Source organism: Cetorhinus maximus, chromosome 21 (assembly GCF_964194155.1).
Source record: "Cetorhinus maximus chromosome 21, sCetMax3.hap1.1, whole genome shotgun sequence".
In the NCBI taxonomy this organism is placed as follows: Eukaryota; Metazoa; Chordata; class Chondrichthyes; order Lamniformes; family Cetorhinidae; genus Cetorhinus; species Cetorhinus maximus.
In genome coordinates, this window is record NC_135899.1 from 24,364,368 (window position 1) to 24,386,258 (window position 21,891).

The 21,891-nt window shown below is 46.8% G+C and overlaps 2 non-coding genes across 2 annotated transcripts; both read left to right on the top strand.

The window, feature by feature from the left end:
- Window positions 1–303: 303 nt before the first annotated feature.
- On the top strand, window positions 304–466 carry LOC144696205 (U1 spliceosomal RNA). Its single transcript, XR_013580117.1, has one exon. It is a non-coding gene; the product is annotated as a U1 spliceosomal RNA (small nuclear RNA).
- Window positions 467–16,469: 16,003 nt separating this feature from the next.
- LOC144696203 (U1 spliceosomal RNA) lies at window positions 16,470–16,633 on the top strand. Its single transcript, XR_013580115.1, has one exon. It is a non-coding gene; the product is annotated as a U1 spliceosomal RNA (small nuclear RNA).
- Window positions 16,634–21,891: the final 5,258 nt, after the last annotated feature.

A 21,891-nucleotide genomic window follows, 5' to 3' on the forward strand; every position in this document is an offset into this window, starting at 1 on the left:
CCGACCGAATGTTGCAGACTAGCACATTCCAAAGTCCAGGACTACGTGCTGAGGGACGCACTATAGCTTTGGGCAGCCACTGCAAAGGCGCAATGGGGAAAGGTCGCTGTCTAAGACCTTTCTGCCATAGTGCACCGAGGGGCTGGGAACTGTTGAAAGCCCCTCAGGCTGTACAGCTCAAAATGAATGTCTGCAAATGATTCATTGATTTTATTGATGCACCTCGTGATACATGTTGTAAAAGTTGAACCTGATTGTACTTTTGTGATGGTGATTTTGAAATGGTTTGGAATGTTCTTCCAGATATTTTATGAATAAAGTATATTTTTCAAAAATAAAAAGGTTCTCCCAGGACGAGTCTAGCCCATTGCACTTCGGGTGTGCTGACGCCTGCGATGTCCCCAAATGCGGGATACTCGACTGCAAAATTTGTGGTTGTGGGCGACTGCGTTCGCGCTCTTCCCTGATTTACAAATCCAAAAATAGCAATGATAATTCAAGGTGCTCGAACCCATTGAGAGATTTCAAAATCTTAGCTGTATTCTTCTCATTTTTGTCGCTGCAAATCCATTACCCATTCTTTTCCTCCTTGCAATTATCACCAGTTAACCATTCCTTCGCTGCATCGCTTATCATCATTCTGCAATTGCTTCCACCCCTCCATTTTTTGTGGTAGTGGGGGCCTGCGTTCGCGCTCTCCCTGCTTTTCCAAATCCAAAAACATATTTTGTTGCTTCTTTAATGTTTTCCAATAGAGGGAGCATTTTGTACCATTTCTAATTCAACCTACACTTCAAACATGTCTGGTGCCTTTCATTTTTCTCCTCCCCACAAGTATTCAGCCCCCATTATTTTCCTCGCTGCGATTATCACCGGCCAATTATTCCTTCTCTGCATAATTTTCTCCCTGCAATTTATTTCGTGGCCGGCAAATTCCACGTGCCATTTTTAACCTCGCATTTGCCCACTCCAATGTTCTCTCTCAGGCCCCCATGTAATACCCAACTCACCATGAGAACAGTCTCCGGACTTGTTCTATCAACACCCTCCACCTCCCACCCCACCCCGCATCTCTCCGGACTTCTTTACAAATCCAAATTAACTGTCAGAATGATCGCACAGCCCAAAACACGCATCATCCCTGAATTATAACAAGACTTTAAACAGCTTCACATTAGGACTTTTCATTGTCTCTTGTGGGGCTCCTGTTCCTCACACACCGGAGGCTAACATGTAAGTTTTAGATTGTAAGGCCTGGCTAACAGTTAATATTTAACAAGGGGACAGGCTGCTCCTACATGCTTCAAAATATGAAAGTAAATGAGACAGGTAATGTCAGTTTGGATTACTACAGAAGTTGAGAGATAAGGTGGTATGGGGGCTGGAATTAGTCCAGAGAGTGTTGACACGTTGGGTGAAGTGTTAGATGGCGGCTTTGAAAGAATGCTTGAGTGGGTGAATTGCAGGTGCAAAAATGTAACTTGGCAGGCAGGAAATAAATGGCAAGGCAAAAAAGTTGCCTGGGGTGAAAGTGAAACTTTCTGGGGGATGACCAGAACAATTCCGAATGGGAAAAGGTAACTAAAGAAAAGGCGGTGAGAATTTAGACTAGTGAAGAAAATTCAGATTCTGCTTTTTGATTAGTAATTCAGGGGAGAGCGTGAACGCAGTCCCCCACTACCACAAATTTTGCAGTCGTGTATCATTAATGTATTATTATTATACTGTATCCTACAAGCATCGCATCTCGGGTCACGGTGAAGGACAGCGAAGGGGGAGCATCCATGGACCGGGCCTTCTTCATCAAGCGGATCCTGTTGAAGGTGTGTGGAATTGAAGCGGAGGAGATCTACTCCCTGCAAGACTTCCCCAGCGCTGGATATTTCGACGTGACTTTCAAGCGAGTGGCAGCTTGCGTCAAGTTCCTGAAGGTGTTCGAGGGGAAGAGAGACCAGCCGGAGATGCAGATCCTGACGGTGAAGCCGCTCTTTGCTCTGCCGTTGCAACGGGACCGTGTGGTGATGGTGCATCTCTACAACCCCTACGTCCCTGTCGCCGACGTGTTCACCTTTTCGCCAGGTACGTCGACAAGGTTGGGAGCTGCACCGAGGTTAGAGACGCCAATCTTTTTCTCTTCACATACCTATAGAAACTTTTACAGTCAGTTTTTGTGTTCCCTGCAAGCTTACTCTCGTACTCTATATTCCCCTTCTTAATCAATCCCTTGGTCTTCCTTTGCTGAATTCTAAACTGCTCCCAATCCTCAGGTCTGTTGTTTTTTCTGGCCAATTTGTATTTTCAACAATGCAAGTTAACATGCAAGCTCTGAGCTTACTGCCTTATTTGCTGCTGCCTTCTAGCATTATTTTGGGCGATCCTGTTTCAGGTTTACCCGATGGTGTGAGGTCGAGCTCCCACAGCCGGAGCGGGAGCCATGACCGCCACGAGGAGCAGACGGACACGTCGGACAGTGAATCTTTCACATTGCAGGTGCAGAAAATCAATCAGCAGCCAGCACTGTGGAAAGCAGGAGAGCAGGGATATGACCCCAACAGGTGAGGGGAAACTGAAGGACACTTGCCCCTCTCCCCGGGTTGGGGGGTGAGGAGCTTCCCAGACAAGTGGCAAGAGGCGTCTCCCATCTGACACGGATGACAAGGGCAGCTGCTCTTCGGATGAAGAAGTGCAAGGGCGGCACCTACAGAAGAAGCGGCAAAGCTCTAGGGAGTTGGAGGGCGAGACACCCGAGCTCCAGAACATTGGAGACAATGAGGAGACCAGCGCACCCCAACTTTGCCCACAAACTGAAGAGGCCAGCGTACCCCAGCCCCAGGAATCTGGGAGCATTGAGGCGCTCAGCGCACCCCAGCTCCGGGTAGCCGGAAGCAGCAACACCCCAGAGGGGGAGAGGATTGGAGAAGCTTCTCCAACAGCTCCAAACCTCAGGTGCCCATGATGTACACTGAGTCCAGTTCACCCATTACCCCTGCGCTGACCTACCTTGGCTCCAGGCTTGGGCAGCACCATGATTTTAACACACCCATCCTTTTGTTTGAATTCCTCCATGGTGTCACTCCTCTCTACCTCTGAACCACCATCATCTCACTCCCCACCAAGATTACTGTGCTCCTCCAGTTGTGGCCTTGTGAGCATTGCTATTTAAAAAGTATTTCTCTTTTATTCATTGCTTCAGGCAGATCTAGATGGGCCTCTCCAAGGCCTTGAACATCGTTCATTCAGTGTGGTGCCCAGAATTGAACATAATCCTCCAGGTGGGGTCTAACACGTAAATCTTCAGCATAACTTCCTTGTTTTATAACTCCCTTCCTTTACTAATAAAGCCCAACATTGCATATGCTTTTTAATAGCCTTCTCAGCTTACCCTGTCACCTTCAAAGATTTTTGTATATATATATACCTTTTGTATATATCTGATCCCCAGTGCCATTCCCTTGAATTCTCCCTGTAACCCTGCACATTCTTCCTTTTCAGATAACAGCCTAATTTCCTTTTGAATGCCTTGATTGACCCTGCCTCCACCACATACACAGGCACCACAGCCAACTTGAGGGCACTGTGCAGAGGAGGTGAGACTCCAGAGATGTAGGAAAGATCTGACAGGCCTTTCTCACCACCAGCCAAGCTATTTCTTGGTGCTTGTTTGAAAGCTCTGGCGATGAGACATTCTGCCAAATGACCTTGACAGTCTGCTCAGGGAACCATCCAACAGGATCCATCACCTCCTTTTCCCGCAGGGCCTCTAGGACGTTAAGTGCAGAGCGATCCACAGCAGTGTGGCCAGACCCATCCTTTGTAACACCGGGGACAGGTTTATTAAAAAAATATATACTTTATTCATAAAATATCTGGAAGAACATTCAAAAACATTTCAAAATCACCATCGAAAAAGTACAATCAGATTCAACTTTTACATATGGATCACCAGGTGCATCAATACACCGGGGACAGGTAGAACCTCAGCACGTAGTGGCACTTGGTGTATGCGTACCGTAGGCCTACGCACAGCTTGATGCAGCCGCACACAAAGGTGGCCTTCAGGATGAGGGTGACGTTGAGTGCATTATCATGTCCACCCACCCCACACTTTTTGCCTAGAGACTTGTAGATTGTGTCTCTGTGAACCCTGTCCATTTTCAGTCTCCAGACAAAGCAGGAGATGGCAGGGTCCGCAGTACTTTGCTTTTATTCTAATGAATCTTGTAAATCAACTGTCTTTGTAAATGTAATGAGCAACACACAGTATTGGAAGAAACTGATTTGGGTTTGCGCCTTATGTAAAGTTAATTTTGAACGGTGATGTAATGTACTTTTATAGAGTTCATGAATAAAGCATATTTTTCAGAAAAAAATGAATTGTGCAGGTCCTGTTTATCTCATATTGCAACAGATTAGACAGGATAGACAATGCTTCAGGGAGAAGTATTTTTATCGGGGAATATGTCTTAGGTTCAATTAAAAGGTGAACTCCTTCACTTTGGAATGTGGGCCTACCAAACACCCTCCAGGCTCAGTCCAGTCCTCTGATCCCAGATTACTCCGGCTGCTTGGCTTCATGTCCTGTGTCCACTGGGAATGTGTCCTGTTGTGGGTGAGGTGCACGGTTTAGGTCTCAACTCATGACCACTGTCTTGTCCAAACGTGGGACAAGTTTGAGCAGCGCTGATTCAAGGGCTCCTCATACAGAATCTAGTTTTTTTTAAAATTTCCTCAGAATAGACCAACCTCTCTCTGTTTCCAGGAAAGTCTATTCCCCAGAGGAGTGGGAAGGTCCCTGTGATTAGTGTGACTTTTCCAGTACTCTTGGCTGAGGAGGCGGCGGCCAGAATTTGTGCTGCCCACTCACTGACAAACTTGGTGGGTCCTGAAGCCAGTGAGGAGGGTCTCCTGTAGAAATGGCACTTCCACCAGCCCATCTACATAGATTTGTTTCATTTTGCCTGTTTGGGTGTTGGGGTCTATTGAGATGTATGGATAGAATGATGAGTCCAGGCTGCTTGTTTCATGTTGTGCCTCTGACTCTGGAGGCCACCCGGTTGTGCAGATATTTCCTAGTCAGCTTATTGGATAGTTTGAGTTGTAGCTATAGCCTGTTTGTACATTTCTCTTGTATCTAACTTCCTATTTTTCTCCTTATCTCTCTCTCTCTTTTCACTTTCGATTCTGCTGTAATTACTTTCCTCCCTTCCTCTCTTGAATCCCTTCATCTGCTGAGTTTTTTTTAAAAATGATGTTAATTAAAGCTTGGCGGCTAATTGTTTCCTGGTGCATTCTCCATGGAAATGCCTCTACCAATCAGAGTCTGCTTGCCAATCCATCAACACTCTTTCCTCATGCAGTATAAATTGTTGTTCTGTTTAGGATTGGTATTCTTGCAAATTGTCCTGATGAGTGCAAGAAGCAAAGCTTCTACAGCTTGTCTCTATTTTTAACAATACTCAAGGTCTGTACTACCAAGAGACTAGATGTTAATTCCCCTCCAACTTTTCCCTCTTCAACAGGTTTCCTTTTGCTTCTTTTAGCTTCCACCCCTTTTCTCTTCTCTTCCGGTGTCTGTACCTCTCTCCCTCTCCTGTTTTGAACCATCCCATAGCCTCCAGCACAGATTCCTTGTGTATTTCTGAAGGTCAGTGGGTCACTGTGCTGCCGCTGGGAAACACCAGGGGACTTGGTGGGGGGGTGGAGAGGGGGTTGCGGTCAGAGGGGTGGGGTGGCAGTGGTGGGGGGTGGTGGTGTGGGTGGGGGGTGTGGCGGGGGGGCGGGGGGGTGGGTAGGGTGTAGAGGTTGTTGCAGAATTCCTGATTGGGATTGTAGGAAGTTTAAATCCCCAGGGAGGAGTGGATTCCAATCACACAACCTCTAACCCTTCGGAACTCCAAGAAACACTCTGAATGCCCACTTCAAAAAGAGCAAGTTGTTTAATAATTCGCAGCAGTAAATTAAGTTGCTGACAGCATTAGTTTAACACCCGCCCCCACCACCACCACCACCCCCCCACACCCACCCCCTCCCCACCTCCCCAACTTCAGCCTCTCTGATAAAAGCAAAATACTACAGAAATCAAACCAGAAAATGCTAGAAACACTCAGCAGGTCTGGCAGCGTCTGTGGAGAGAGAAACAGAGTTAACGTTGCGAGTCCAATAGAACTGCTCTGAAGAAGAGTCACATTCAACTCGAAACATTAACTGTGTTTCTCTCTCCACAGATGCTGCCAGACCTGCTGAGCGTTTCCAGCATTTTCCGGATATTTTAAATTTCAGCTTCCCTGACTCTGGATGTGAAAACAGCGAATCCCTGGCTCATCGCCTCCGAGGATCTGATCAGCCCAGCGTCGGAGGCAAATGGGGTGAGTTTCATGTGGTGGGGGGGTGAGTTTCACACGGTGGGGGTGAGTTTCATGTGGTGGGGGGGGTGAGTTTCACACAGTGGGGGGTGAGTTTCATGTGGTGGGGGGTGTTTCACGCGGTGGGGGGTGAGTTTCATGTTGTGGGGGGGTGAGTTTCATGTGGTGGGGGTGTGAGTTTCACACGGTGGGGGGTGAGTTTCATGTTGTGGGGGGGTGAGTTTCATGTGGTGGGGGTGAGTTTCACACAGCTGGGGGTGAGTTTCACACGGTGGGGGTGAGTTTCACACGATGGGGGGTGAGTTTCACACGGTGGGGGGTGAGTTTCATGTGGTGGGGGATGAGTTTCATGTGGTGGGGGGGTGAGTTTCACACGGTGGGGGGTGAGTTTCATGTGGTGGGGGTGAGTTTCACACGGTGGGGGGTGAGTTTCATGTGGTGGGGGTGAGTTTCACACAGTGGGGGGTGAGTTTCACACGGTGGGGGTGAGTTTCATGTGGTGGGGGGGTGAGTTTCATGTGGTGGGGGTGAGTTTCACACGGTCGGGGGTGAGTTTCACACAGTGGGGGTGAGTTTCACACGGTCGGGAGTGAGTTTCACACGGTGAGGGGTGAGTTTCACACGGTGGGGGTGAGTTACACACGGTGGGGGTGAGTTTCACACGGTGGGGGGTGAGTTTCACACGGTGGGGGTGAGTTACACACGGTGGGGGTGAGTTTCATGTGGTGGGGGGTGAGTTTCACACGGTGGGGGTGAGTTTTACACGGTGGGGGGTGAGTTTCACACAGTGGGGGGTGAGTTTCACACGGTGGGGGTGAGTTTCATGTGGTGGGGGTGAGTTTCACACAGTGGGGGTGAGTTTCACACAGTGGGGGTGAGTTTCACACGGTGGGGGTGAGTTTCACACGGTGGGGGGTGAGTTTCATGTGGTGGGGGAGTGAGTTTCACACAGTGGGGGGGTGAGTTTCACACAGTGGGGGGTGAGTTTCACACAGTGGGGGTGAGTTTCATGTGGTGGGGGTGAGTTTCACACGGTGGGGGTGAGTTTCATGTGGTGGGGGGGGTGAGTTTTACACAGTGGGGGGGTGAGTTTCACACGGTGGGGATGATTTGGACTAAGGAGGGGTTGAGTTTCATACATGGGCAATTCTACATGGAATGCCTCTTTCAGATGCTGATGTTTCACTTGGGGGTTATGTCTGATGGGTGGGGGTGGGGGTGGGAGTGGGTGGTAGTTTCACAATTTGGGCTGTTCACAAATTGTTTCAAAAAAGGGTCTTTCACACACATGGAATTTTACACCAAAGAGAAATTTTCACTGGAGTAATCTTTCACATGAATGGCGTTTACACGGGAGAGTCATTAATTAGAGTTGGTTTGGAGACCTGATTTTTGTTTCCATCTGTTTAGCAATGTCCAAGTGAGGTTTTAACTGAATAATCATTTCAAAATTCAACGAACTTTGAGACCTAATGAATCTGCATCAAACAGTGGCCGCAGGGAGTGGTAAACAAGTCAGAATAGTGCGGGTTTGCACAAAGTGTGGTCGCAGGTGGGTAAAACGATGTTTTACTCACCGGACATGATGGTGCATTTTCACGCTGTATTGTCCCAAATCCACCGCATTATTCATGTACTCCCGGGAAACACGCCGTTTCCATGGCGAGCGGGCTCTCATTCGCCCGCCCGCCATCACCCCGCTGCTGCATCACGCCGGGCGCTATATTTAAAGTCCTGCAGCGAGCACACATCTCGGTGCTTCCAGACCACCGATGCTGCACAGAAAACATGGCCCTGAAACTGAAGAACCTGGGACTGCAGCCGTCAGACTCAGTGGCACATCCCTCCAGCGCCTTTTGGATGCTGTGGAGGCTCGCCAGGATGTCCTCTAACCCCGCTCTGGCTGCAGGATGGGCAGCAACAGCACTAGCCTGGCTTGGGAGGCGGTGGGCAGCCCTTCAAAAGAGGACAGCCACCCAGTGCCGCAAGTGGATGAATGATCTCCATTCCGCCAGGGTAAGTCGCTCTTCTCATCACTCTCAACTCACACACTCACAAACCCATCACACACCCACAGGGCCCTCACTCACTGCCGGTTCAAGGGACATCACCATTCACTCTTTCATACACACCGTCATTGTCCTCATCCCATCCATGGGACCACTCACCACCCACACAGGCCAGGCACACTTATCATCTGGCCTGGCAGATCCTGTTTGCACTTTCTCCATCTCTACTCATGCAGGAACAGCTGGCACACAACAACAGGGAGGGGTCGCAGACCAGTGGCAGAATGCCCGAAATCAAAGTCCTCATGGGCTTTGAAAACAGAGCCATCCAGCTGGCCGGCGAGGATCTGAACTGTTCCTGTGCTGACAGTTTGGTGTTGCTCTACCAATCGAGGGTCCAGCAGTGTAACATCCATCAGACAACCATGCAGTGAGTGATCTGCCCTCTTCCACAGGTCACTGCCATGCACTAATTATCTCCCCATGCTTTTGCAGGCACATCTGCCAAAACAGCCAATGAAGTCCATGACCCAGGACCTCCAATCAAGCCCCAAAGAAACCTCTGAAGTAGAATCTGGAGGCACTGTTCCTGAAGTCCCGTCACAGCGCTCACCCAAACCCTCCACCAGCGCAGAGACACACACCTCGGCGGGATCTAGCTTTAGAGTAGCCTCGGGATCACAATCTGGTGAGCATTTTGCACTGCCTGATCCACAGCAGGAGCTACTGCAGGATTTAGCACCACTGGGACATGGAGGGCATCCACTGCCAGTGACCATGAAAGTGACTGTGGTGCTCAATTTCTACACCAATGGCTTCTTTCAGGGCTCCACAGGTGACCTCTGTGGGATCTCACAAGCCTTCACCCACAAATGCACCCAGATATTGAAGACGGGCTTTTGGGAGACTCTGCTCTCGTCTCCAATATATTCTCTTCCCCAACCTCCCAGCCACACCTCAGCTCTCTTGTGTATTCTCTCTGGCATTGCCTTCATTCACTCGCTCATTGGAAAGCCGTCGATAAGCACTATCTACATTTGCATTCCTGTGACTGCTGTTATTGCCAAGCTTGCAGTGTAGTGCTCAGGCTGATCATAATTTATCAGCAGCTCACAGCAGTTTGTAGCATCTGCTCTTTCCTCCTCAACATCAGACTGTGACAGTATCGTCTGTTGCAACAGAATCACTCTGGGAAACTCAATACTGGGGGGACAATTTACCACTTTGCCCGTTTGTTTTCCCCAAAACATGTATTTCAAGCATTTAGACAAACAACTTTTAAATAATAATAACACTTTTAAATTGACTGTTTTGCATTCATATTACATGATAACTTAAATTCTAGGAATTTGGCAGTTTTTTCTGCCACACCCTCCAAACTTAGCCACTCTAGGCAACTGCTTAGTTCACCGAGTGGCTGCATCGACCCTGATGCCAGCTGAGCCACCCCCTCCAGCCCCTTCCGAATCTTATTTGTTTCAATAAGATCAACACTCATTCTTTTAAATTCCAATGAAGTCCAGCCTCCTCAACCTTTCCTCATAACACAACTCTTTCACTCCAGGAATACAACAGAGTGAACTTTCTTTCAACTGTCTCCAATGCAAATATATCCTTTCTTAAGCAAGGAGGCTAAAACTGGATGCAGTACTATATGTGTGGTCTCAACAATGCCATGTACAGTTGTAGCAAAGCTTCCCTATTTTATATTCTATCACTATTGCAATAAAGTTCACTATTCCATTTGCCTCCCTAATTACCTCCTGTACCTGCATGCTAACTTCTTGTGATTCATTTACGAGGATACCCGTATCCCTCTGTACTTCAGCATTCTGCAGTCTCTCCCATTTATATGGTATTCCGCTTTTTTATTCTACCCACCAAAGTGGACAACCGAACATTTTCCCACATTTTATCCTATCTGTCAAATGTTTGTCCACTCAATTAACTTTACCCACATCCTATTGAAGACTCTGTGTCCTCCTCACAACTTGCTTCTCTTATCATTGTATCATCAGTAAATTTGGTTACAATACACTCGATCCCTTCATCCAAGTTATCAATATGGATTGTAAATAGTTAAGAGCCCAGCGCTGATCCCTGTATCACCCCACTTGCAAATGACCCATTTATCTCTGCTTCCTGTTAGTTAGCCAATCCTCTATCCGTGCTAATATATTACTCCAATAGCATGAGCTTTTATCTTGTGTAGTATCCTTTTACATGATACCTCATTGAAAACCTTGCAGAAATCCAAATACACAACATCTCCTGGTGGCCTTTTACCCACCCTGCTTGTTACATCCTCAAGGAACTCTAATTTTTTTTTCAAACACTGTTTACTGATTTTCTTTCATCAAACTGTTAACTCCGTTTGATGACTCTCTAAATATCCTGCTACTACTCCCCTTACATTTTCACAATGACAGATGTTAGGCTAACTGGCCTATATTTTCTACTTTCTGTCTCCCTCATTTCCTGAGAACAGTGTTACATTTGGGCTCATCGTTCCACAATCTAGAGAATTTTGCAAAATTACAAACAATGCATTCACTATCTCTGCAGTTACTTCTTTAAAGGCCCAAGGATGCAGGCCATCAGGTCCAGAAGACTTGTCAGCCTTTCGTCCCAACAGTTCTGATGAAGGGTCATACGGACTCGAAAGGTTAACTGTGTTCCTCTCTGCAGATGCTGTCAGACCTGCTGAGTTTTTCCAGCTATTTTTGTTTTTGTTTCAGATTTCCAGCATCCAGAGTATTTTGCTTTTATCCTTACTTTCATGTTAAATTCCTCTCATAATAAAGGATAGCACTCCATTAGCCTTCTTGATTACAGGCTGTACCTGCATATTAACTTTTGGTGACTCATGCACGAGAACACCTAGATCCCTCTGCACCTCAGAATTCTGCAGTCATTCTACATTTAAGTAATATTCTGATTTGTTTACTCTTCCTGCTGAAATGAACAACTTCATATTTCCCTACATTATACGCCATCTGCCAGATTTTTGCCCACTCACTCAACTTATCTATATCTGTCTGCAAACTCCATTTTGTCTTCTTCACAACATACTTTGCTATCTATCTTTGTGTCATCTGCAAATTTAGCTACCATGCCTTCGCTCCCCTTGTCTAAGTCATTGATGTAAATTGTAAAAAGTTGAGGCCGCAGCACAGATCCTTGTGGGACTCCACTAGTGACATGCTGCCAATCGGACAAAGATCCATTTATGTATTCTCTGTTTTCTGCTAGCCAGCCAATCATCTATCCAGCTAATAAGTTACCCCCTACACCATGAGCTTTTATTTTCTGCAGTAACCTTTGATGTGACACCTTATCAAATGCCTTCTGGAAATTCAAGTCCATTATGTCTACAGGCTCCCCTTTATCCACAGCACATGTTACTCCTTCAAAGAGCTCTAATAAATTGGTTAGACATGATTTCCCCTTCACAAAACCATGCTGACTCTTCCCACTTACCTTAAGTTTTTCTAAAGTGTCCAGCTATAATCTCTTTAATGATTATTTCTAACACCTTCCCCACGATAGACTTCAAGCTAACTGATCTATAGTTTCCTGTTTTCTGCCTCCCTCCCTTCTTGAATAGAGGGGTTATATTTGCTACTTTCCAGTCTGATGGAACCTTCCCAGAATCTGGGGAATTTTGGAAAATTAACACCAATGCATCCACTACCTCATTAGCCACCTTTTTTAAGACCCTAGGATGAAGTACATCTGGACCCAGAGACTTGTCAGCTTGCAACTCCATCAGTTTGCTCAGTACCACTTCCCTAGTGGAGAATCTGTTAATCAATGTTTTAATCTATTTTCTAAGTCCACTGTAGCCAACCCTGTCTTCATATCTTTGTAATTGCTTTTATTTAAGTCTAAAACACTAGTTTGAGACCCAAGGTTCTCACCATAAAACCGAATTTGAAATTCTGTCATATGTTACAACCAAATTGTTATGCTCCCGGGTGAGGAGGGATGAACTGGCTCCCCTTCTTCATTCAACCCCCTTGATTGGCCTCATGGATATCTTTTCCCAGCCCAAATATATTTATGCTTTAGAAGGAGCCAATTTAATCAGGCTTTCTTGAGTCATAGAAAGAGTGATCTTGTTAGTTACTAAAAACCCGAGATAAAACAATAAAAATGCAACACACATACACACAGATTAGAAATGAGAAGTTGAGTCCAAAAATAAAATTTTTAAAAATACAAATCAGTCTTTGGTTTGTCCGTGAGGAGTAGATGGCGAAACATTACCACGTTAAGTTGGGTGATTTTGGTGGAGCTGACTTTGGCAGTTGAGGAGTTGGTTTGGAGACACTTGGTTCTGCTGGTTAGCTGAAGAGTTGTGCTATTTCCTTCGTGACTGTGGCTTTGCTGACTTGTGACTTTCCCCAAACAACAGAGAAAGACTTTTTTTTACCTACAAGCTGCAGGAATGCTTAGTTGATGTTCTTCAGCTGTGACCTACACAGCACACACAATACATCTTTCACCCAGAATCTGCTTTCTTTCAACTCGGACCATTTTCATAATTAAAGATATAACTCAACAGGGATGGTTCCTGCTGAGATGGTAAACAGTCTCCATTGTCTCCACAACCACAGGAGATTAGAGTTCAGTCTTTTGCATTGCAACTCTCCCTTTCAAGTGTCTCTGTCTGAAGTAAGCCTTGACAACTTTTAGGTATGGCCTTCCGTTCTCTCTAGGGTAGTTGGTCAAGTGTAATCCACATAGGAATTTTCCAGCAAGTGGTTACTTTATATTCTCAGCCAGCTTTTACTTGTATGTCCTTTTTAAAAAACACATGTCTTCCTCAAAAAGTTCGATATGCCCACAGGTAATTCGGGCTGTGATCTGCTGTCATGACATGTTATGGTCAATTTTACCTAGAGGATTCTTTACTATGAGATCATCAATTAATCCTGTCTAATGAGTCATTATCACATCTAAAATAACATGCTCTCTCATTGGTTCCAGAATATATTGTTCTAAGAAACTACCACAAGTACACTCTATGAACTCATTGTTAAGGCCACCTTTGTCAGTTGGATTGTCCAATCAATGTAAAGATTAAGAATGCCCACAATTATTGCAGTGCCTTTTTTTAAAAATGAAACCCCAATTATTTGTTGATTTAGCTACTGTTAGGGGGCCTATAGACTACCCCCACCAGTGACTCTTTCCCTTGCTATTTCTTATCGCCACCCAAATTGATCCTACATTTTGATCTTCTGAGCCAAGATCATTTCTCACTACTGTACTGATCTCATCCTTTATTAACAGTACTGCCCACCTCCTTTTCCTTTCTTCCTATCCTTCCAAAATGTCAAATGCTTTGTCCTTTCTCCTCAACTTTCTAAATTTCCACTCACATGAACTCTCCCCCCCTCCTTGTTACATTCAACCATCGGGTTGCCAGCAAAGCGCTTTTGATAATAACATGCCACCAGGCATGACCAGTCACTATAGATTCCACCTGCTGAGACCCGTCTGATTTTCCAATGCTCTGCACCATCTTTTAACAGCAGACATCTGATTGAAAAGGGTATATGACGACAGGATGACATCCCGCTGCAGAGAGAGTGAAGGCTGCTGAAGGACAGGGAGGAGCAGAGAAGCAAAACCCAATGGGAAAAAAAACGGGAGTGGACAGAAAGCCAGAGAGAACAGAAAGAAGCCAAGCTATGGAGGAGTGGAGACCACTAGTTGTATTTGAGGGCGAGATGGTGGCATAGTGGAAATGTCATTGGGCTAGCAATCCAGTGGGCCCAGACTAATGTTCTGGGAGCAAGGGTTCAATTAATAAATCTGGAATATAAAGCTAGTCCCAGTAATGGAAACCATGAAACTATCACTGATTGTTGTAAAAACATCTGGTCCAGAAAGCTAGAAAGGAACAGAGGGAATGTCCCGACTCCAGAAAAACATGCAGAATCTGCTCTGGCTGCAGTCAATGGGGGTCGATGTCAAGGAGGAACTCCAAGAGGTGAAGAGCCAGCAAGCCTCGCTCTTTGCCTCGGAGGCCTCCAAGATCATCTTCCGTTCCAGAGTCCGCTCCATGGAGCAGGATGAGACATGCACACGTTTCTTCTTCCAAAAGGTACACAGAGAGAGCTCTGTGATCAGCAGCCTGAAGGAATAAGACGGCTCAGTAAAGTCATCGCAGTCCGACATTTTGAGGATCAGCAATGCCGGATTGTATGACGTGAAGCCCACAGACAGCACGGCCTCCCAGTCCTTCCTGTCCTCTATCACGGAGGTCTTAGAAAACAGTACACGGGAGAGCCTGGACAAACCACTAACTCCTGACAAACTGACTAAAGCCCTTGTGTCCTTCGAGAAGAGTAAAACTCCCAGAAGCGACGGCTTGCCAGCGGAGTTGTATTCGGCTCTGTGGGACTGGATCAGCCCACACCTGCTAGAAGTGTACGAGAGTATGCTTCTGGCCAGCAGCATGTCAGAATCCATGAGGAAAGGCATCATCACCTTCATCTACAAGCACAAGGGGGAAAGGGAGGAAATTAGAAATTGGAAACCCATTTGAATGTGGACTATAAGATTCTGTCCAAGGTCATCGCTAATCGGGTCAAGTTCACTCTGGAATTGGTGATCCACCCTGACCAGACCTGCACTGTGCCGGGCAGGAAGATCTCTGACAGCCTCGCGCTGCTCAGGGATACGATTGCCTATGTGCAGGACAGGGGTGTGGACACCTGCCTCATCAGCCTGGATCAGGAGAGGGCCTTTGACAGAATATCGCACACCTACATGGTGGATGTGCTCTCCAAAATGGGGTTTGGGGACGGAATTCCAATTGGATCCAACTGCTCTACACTAACATCAGTAGCGCAGTCTCAATCAATGGGTGGGAATCAGATAGCTTTCCTATTAAATCTGGAGTCAGGTAGGGCTGCCCTCTCTCCCCTGTCCTGTTTGTATGTTGCATAGAACCCTTTGCTGAGTCCATCAGGAAGGATCCGGGCATAAGAGGAGTGATGATCCCAGGCAGTGGAGGCACTCAGGTCAAAGCCTCCCTGTACATGGACGATGTCACCGTCTTCTACTCAGATCCGCTGTTGGAGCGCAGACTGATCCACAGCTGCAACCAGTTTGAACTGGCCTCGGGAGCCAAGGTAAATCGTGGGAATAGCGAGGCCATGTTCTTTGGGAATTGGGCTGACCGATCCTTTGTCCCCTTCACCGTCAAGGCTGACGGCCTGAAGGTGCTGGGGATATGGTTCAGAGGGATCGGGGCATGCATTAGAAACTGGAAGGAGCGAATATCTATGGTGAAAAGAAAACTGGGCATGTGGGAGCGATGCTCCCTCTCCATTGCGGGTGAGAACCTGGTCATCAGGTGTGAGGCACTCTCGCTGTTGCTGTACTTGGCGCAGGTCTGGCCCATTCCAGACTCCTGCGCGATGGCGATCACCCGAGCCATCTTTCGCTTTATCTGGAGGTCGAAAATGGATCTGTCCGCAGGGATGCGATGTACAAGCCTCTAGATAAAGGGGGAAAAAACATACCCAACATCACCCTCATACTGATGGCCACCTTTGTGTGTGGCTGCATCAAGCTGTGCGTAGACCCTTGGTACGCAAACACCAAGTGTCACTACGTGCTGAGGTTCTACCTGTCCCCGGTGTCGCTAAGGATGGGTCTGGCCACGCTGCCGCGGAACGCTCCAAGTAGTTGGACTGTGCCGTACCACCTGTCCCTGGTGGAAAAATTTATGCAGAGGAACACCTTTGACCACAAGTCCATCAGGCAGTGGTTGGCACGTAACGTCTTAGAGGCCCTGCGATAAAAGGAGAGGGTGGATCCTGTGGGATGGTCCCCGAGCAGACCTTTCTGCCACAGTGCACCGAGGGGCTGGGAACTGTTGAGAGCCCCTCGGGCTGCGCAGCAACATGATGTATGTTGATAACTCCAATCCCATTGTCTGATTGTCTGCATTGACCATATTGAAATGATTGTAATATTCATTGATTGTATTGATGCACCTTGTGATCTATGTATAAAAGTTGAATCTGATTGTACTTTTGTGATGGTGATTTTGAAATGGTTTGGAATGTTCTTCCAGATATTTTATGAATAAAGCATATTTTTCAAAAAAAAGGATGTTCTCCCAGGACGAGGCTAGCCCATTGCACTTCGGGTGTGCTGACGCCTGCGCTGTCCCCAAATGCGGGATACTCGACTGCAAAATTTGTGGTAACTGGGGGACTGCGTTCGCGCCCTCCCCTGATATAGAAATCAATAGAATATTGCAGGTAGATGGCCGGAGAAGCTCACTAGGTCTGAGAGCATTTATGGAGAGAAGAACGGGTGTAGAGCTCGATCCTATTATAATAATTCCTGTTATGTTCTTTTATTTTCCTTGGTGCAATTGCAAGTCCACACTTCCTTTTCCACCTTGAAATTATCACAGGTAATTTATTCCTTGGCTGCATAGTTTATCACCCTGCCTGCAATTGCTTTCCCCACCACCCCCTCTATTTGTGGTAGTGGGTGACTGCGTTCGCGCTCTGCCGGTTTTCTAAACCAAAACACATCTTTTGCTGCATCGTTAATGTTTTCCAATCGAGGGAGCCTATTGTATCATTCCTAATCCAACCTACACTTCATCTATGGGGGCCAACATTCTTTTATTCCCCACCCCCCGCAAATATCCAACCCTTATTCTCCGCCCTGCAATTATCACCGGGCAGTTGTTCTTTCTCCGCATAATTTTCTCCCTGCAATTTATTTTATGACCGGCTCTCCCCTGATTTACAGGTCAAAAAGTAGAAGTGTATTGAAGCCTTTTATTTAAGCCACGTTGTAATTTTCTAATTTTTCTCCGTGCAAATTATTCAGACCCCATTCATTGTTTTCCTCCTTGTAATTATTTCTTCTCCGCGGAGTTTTTCACCAAGCCTGCAACTGCCCCCACTATTTGTGGTCGTGGGGGAATGTTCGCTCTCTCCCCGTTTTCCAAATCAAAAAAAATAGATGTTTTGCTGCATCTTTAATGTTTTCCAATAGAGGGAGCAAATTGTATCATTCCTAACCCAACCTACACTTCATCTATAGTGGCTATCATTCTTTTATTCCCCACCCCCCGCAAATATCCAGCCCCCATTATTTTCCTCCCTGCAATTAATATATTGTTTCTCAGAGGCCCATATAATATCCAATTCACCGTGAGAACTGTCCCCGGCAACGCCCCACCCCCGTATCCCTCTGAATTTCTGTACAAATCTAAACTCACATAATCAGTTAGCTATTAACCAACTTACATTCACCGTTTGAAACATGGAGCGACCCCTCACACTTTGGAACATGCACAAGCAACCTGGCTCCATTTTAAATGTTAACCACTAATTCCCTCCTTGTAATCCCTGCCAAGTGAGCAGCCCCCTCCCCCGCCTCTGTACAATCTCCCTTTTGAACCCCCACTGTGTGTGACTCGTACCTTGTGAAACTCCTACTCCCTCCCCCAGGTGTAAAGTCTACCCTGCCCCTTGCATAAATCACTTCCCCTGGTGTGGGTCCATCTCACGACCAATCTTGAATTCACTTGTGATTATTTATTGAAGCCTGAAGTAGAGAATTCTATGGCTCTAAAAGGGGAGAAGGCTCAAGAAAAATAAACGGAGAAAGCCGGAGAGAGAGAGAGAGAGAGCGAAAGAAATCTAAACCCAGAACCTCAGTAAAACGAATTGAATTGGACCGGCGAATCTCATCTAACCGTCAGATTGATCGAAAAGCCCAAAACACACGCATCATTCTCGAACTATAGCAAGATTTTAGACAGCTTCACATCAGGACTTTTAATTTCCCCTTATAGGGCTCCTGTTCCTCACACACCGAGAATTAACGTGTTTCTTTTAGATTGCAAGGCCGGGCTACTTTAACCCAGGGATTTAAACCCTGTAACTCCAGGACCGCAGTCCAAACAGGAACTGGTTAACCAGAGGCACCGAAAACCAGGAGAGGAAATGAAATCTCGGGGTAAGAAACAGACACAAACTCACGTGGGCCCATGGGGCGCGGCCTTGGAGAAGGTCTCAGTCCGTCCCCTCTGGAGGAAGCTTCTGAAGAGGAAGAATCCTTGTCCCAGTCTGGATCTTCACATTGCAGGTTTCAAAATAAAAATTTCTTGTGGCATGGGGGAGAAAATTAATTTCATGAAAACAGTAAGCAAAAACATTTTCAAACAAAATAGCACAAGAGCCAATGATTCACTCTCAGTTACAACTCAGCAACATCCAAATACAAACAAGTCAGAGTTATAAAGAAGATTGAGACAGAGGGAACACACACACATTGAACCAGAGTGGGGACTAGCTCCACTCTCTGGAGGTGGTTTAAGGATTGGGTTCCTGGCCAGATATATCCTGAATGAGCAGTCGAGCCCCAAACTATGGGGTATATAACATCATTAGGGTGGCGATGAAGGACAGTGAAGGGGGAACACCCATGGATCGGGCCTTCTTCATCAAGCAGATCCTGTTGAAGGTGTGTGGATTTGAGTCGAAGGAGATCTACTCCCTGCAGGACTTCCCCAGCGCTGGATATTTTGACGTGACTTTCAAGCGAGTGGCAGCTTGCGTCAAGTTCCTGAAGGTGTTCGAGGAGAAGCGAGACCAGCCGGAGATGAAGATCCTGACGGTGGAGCCGCTCTTTGCTCTGCCGTTGCAACGGGACCGTGTGGTGACTGTGCACCTCTACAACCCCTACGTCCCTGTCGCCGATGTGTTCACCTTCCTCACCAGGTACGTCGACAAGGTTGGGAGCTGCACCAAGGTTAAAGACACCTTCAAGATTTGGACAAGCAAACACCAGGTCAAGGTCACGCTCAAGGCGGATGGTAAGGGAGCCATCTTCCACCCTCCTTCCAGCTTTGCTATCGGGGGAAGCCGTGGCTACCTTGTCTACGCTGGGCAGCCCAAACTTTGTCGCTCATGCGGCAAGTCTGGCCATGTGGCGGCCAACTGCAGCGCCTCCCTCTGCAAGAACTGCAAACAGACTAAGTGCTGCAACCTGTGTGGCGAGGCAGGCCACCTCTACAGGACCTGCCCCAAACGCTGCCTCACTTATGCACAGGCAGCCAAAACCAACGAGGGGGAAGCAGAGGAAATGCTTTGTGTCACTACTACCAAGGATACTTGCAACACTCCAACCACCAAGGCCCCCAGTGAGAGCAACGGGACAAAGGAGGACACGGAGAGAGACAAGGTGGAGGAAAAGATTGAGGCAGCAGACAGCCAATCAACAGCACTGCCCTCCTCAGGAGAGCGAATCAATGGAGGAGGAAGCAGCGGAAAATCAGGAGGGGGAGTGGCAGCTGGTGAAGAGAGCCAAAAGGAAGAAGGGGCTAAAAAGGGACCAAGCCACTTCCCAGACAAGTGGCAAGAGTCGTTCCCATCCGACACGGACGACAAGGGCAGCTGCTCTTCGGATGAAGAAGGGCAAAGGCGGCACCTACAGAAGAAGCGGCAAAGCTCTAGGGAGTTGGAGGGCGAGACACCCGAGCTCCAGAACATTGGAGATAATGAGGATACCAGAGCACCCCAACTTTGCCCACAGCCCGAAGAGGCCAGCACACCCCAGCCCCAGGAACCTGGGAGCAGTGAGGTGCTCAGCGCACCCCAGCTCCGGGAAGCCGGGCGCAGCAACGCCCCAGAGGGGGAGAGGATTGGAGAGACTTCTTCAACAGAGAACAATTCAAATCTCGTTGATTGCACAAACCCCCAGATGCCACCTGAGTGGAACATCTGCAATGGGGTGGTTCAAGACAGTTTCCTCAGCCGATCCAAAGTGAGGCAGTTTGTGAACACTATGGGTATGCAGGAGCAGAGCAAATGTCTAGAACTCTCAAAGACAACAGGTTTGGTAAGCGACTAAGTGCTTTAAAATGGGTGTAAAGATTGTATCCATAAATATGTGTAGCATTAAATCTACTATGCGATGTGTTGCGACCTTGGACTACCTTGCCAAGGTCACTGTCTAAGACCGTTCTACCACAGTGCACCGAGGGGCTGGGAAAGGTATAGACCCCCTTGGGCTGTACGGCTCACAATGAATGTATGCATTGAATACTAATTGTATTATCATTGTATTGAAGCACCTCAGAGTGCAACATGATGTATGTTGATAACTCCAATACCATTGTCTGATTGTCTGTAATGACCATATTGAAATGACTGTAGTATTCATTGATTGTATTGATGCACCTTGTGATCCATGTGTAAATGTTGAATCTGATTGCTCTTTTTGTGATGGCCATTTAGAAATGTTTAGAAATGAGGAAATTAAATCTCGGGGTAAGAAACAGACACAAACTCACGTGGGCCCATGGGGCGCGGCCTTGGAGAAGGTCTCAGTCCGTCCCCTCTGGAGGAAGCTCCTGAAGAGGAAGAGTCCTTGTCCCAGTCTGGATCTTCACATTGCAGGTTTCAAAATAAAAATTCCTTGAGGGGTGGGGGAGAAAATTAATTGCATGAAAACAGAAAGCAAAAACATTTTCAAACAAAATAGCACAAGAGCCAAAGATTCACTCTCAGTTACAACTCAGCAACATCCAAATACAAACAAGTCAGAGTTATAAAGAAGATTGAGACAGAGGGAACACACACATATTGAACCAGAGTGGGGACTAGCTCCACTCTCTTGAGCAGATTTAGGATTGGATTCCTGGTCAGGTATATCCTGAATGAGCAGTTTGCAGACTCCACCCCTGACATGTTGAGATGTCTCTCAATCTGCTCCCAGGAGGCCTGTCCTCTGATGTGTTAATCCCAGGACAGGACACCTTTCTGATTCTTCCTGTCCTTTGATGTGTTACCCCCAGGACAACAATGTTTTGAGCCATTTTTTGGTTAATTTTAAACCTTGTGCTTGTCTGGAATGTCACTGCAGTTTGAAATATTAAACACTAAACCCCCAACACAGGACTAGGCACAGAATATGGATTCTCAATGAGTCTCTTAGTGGATTTTTAATTATATCAGTATGGATTGTTTAGTCTGTGTGTGTGTGTGTGTCTGAGTGTCATTGGTCTCATAATGAAATGCAAATGTCTCCTTGCAGCCCCTCTCCCCCATTTCCTTTTAAAGCGTCTCACAGTCTCCTGACACTTTCTGCACTGTCTTGTGAAGAAGAATTAAAGAATTAGAGTTAAACACAATCGCATTTCCACCTCCATTCTAAACATGTTAGTGCATTTTTATTGTCAGTGTGGAATGTCAGTAATGTTGTGGCCATGTATATTCTGATTGTCGTGTGTCTGCATGTGGGGGGGGGTGTTTCTGTGTCTGTGTCCCTTTCTATATCTGCTCCTGTGAATTAAGCAACTTGGGATATTAAAGGCGCCATATTAATATAAGTTGTATCTGTCTGTCCACACGTGTGCTTGGGTGTTTGCCTGTCTCTTATTTGTGTGTATCCATATGCCTGTATGTGTGAGCGCATGTGTCTCAGTACTAGGCTGGCCCCCTAATGTACTGCACGGTCCCCTG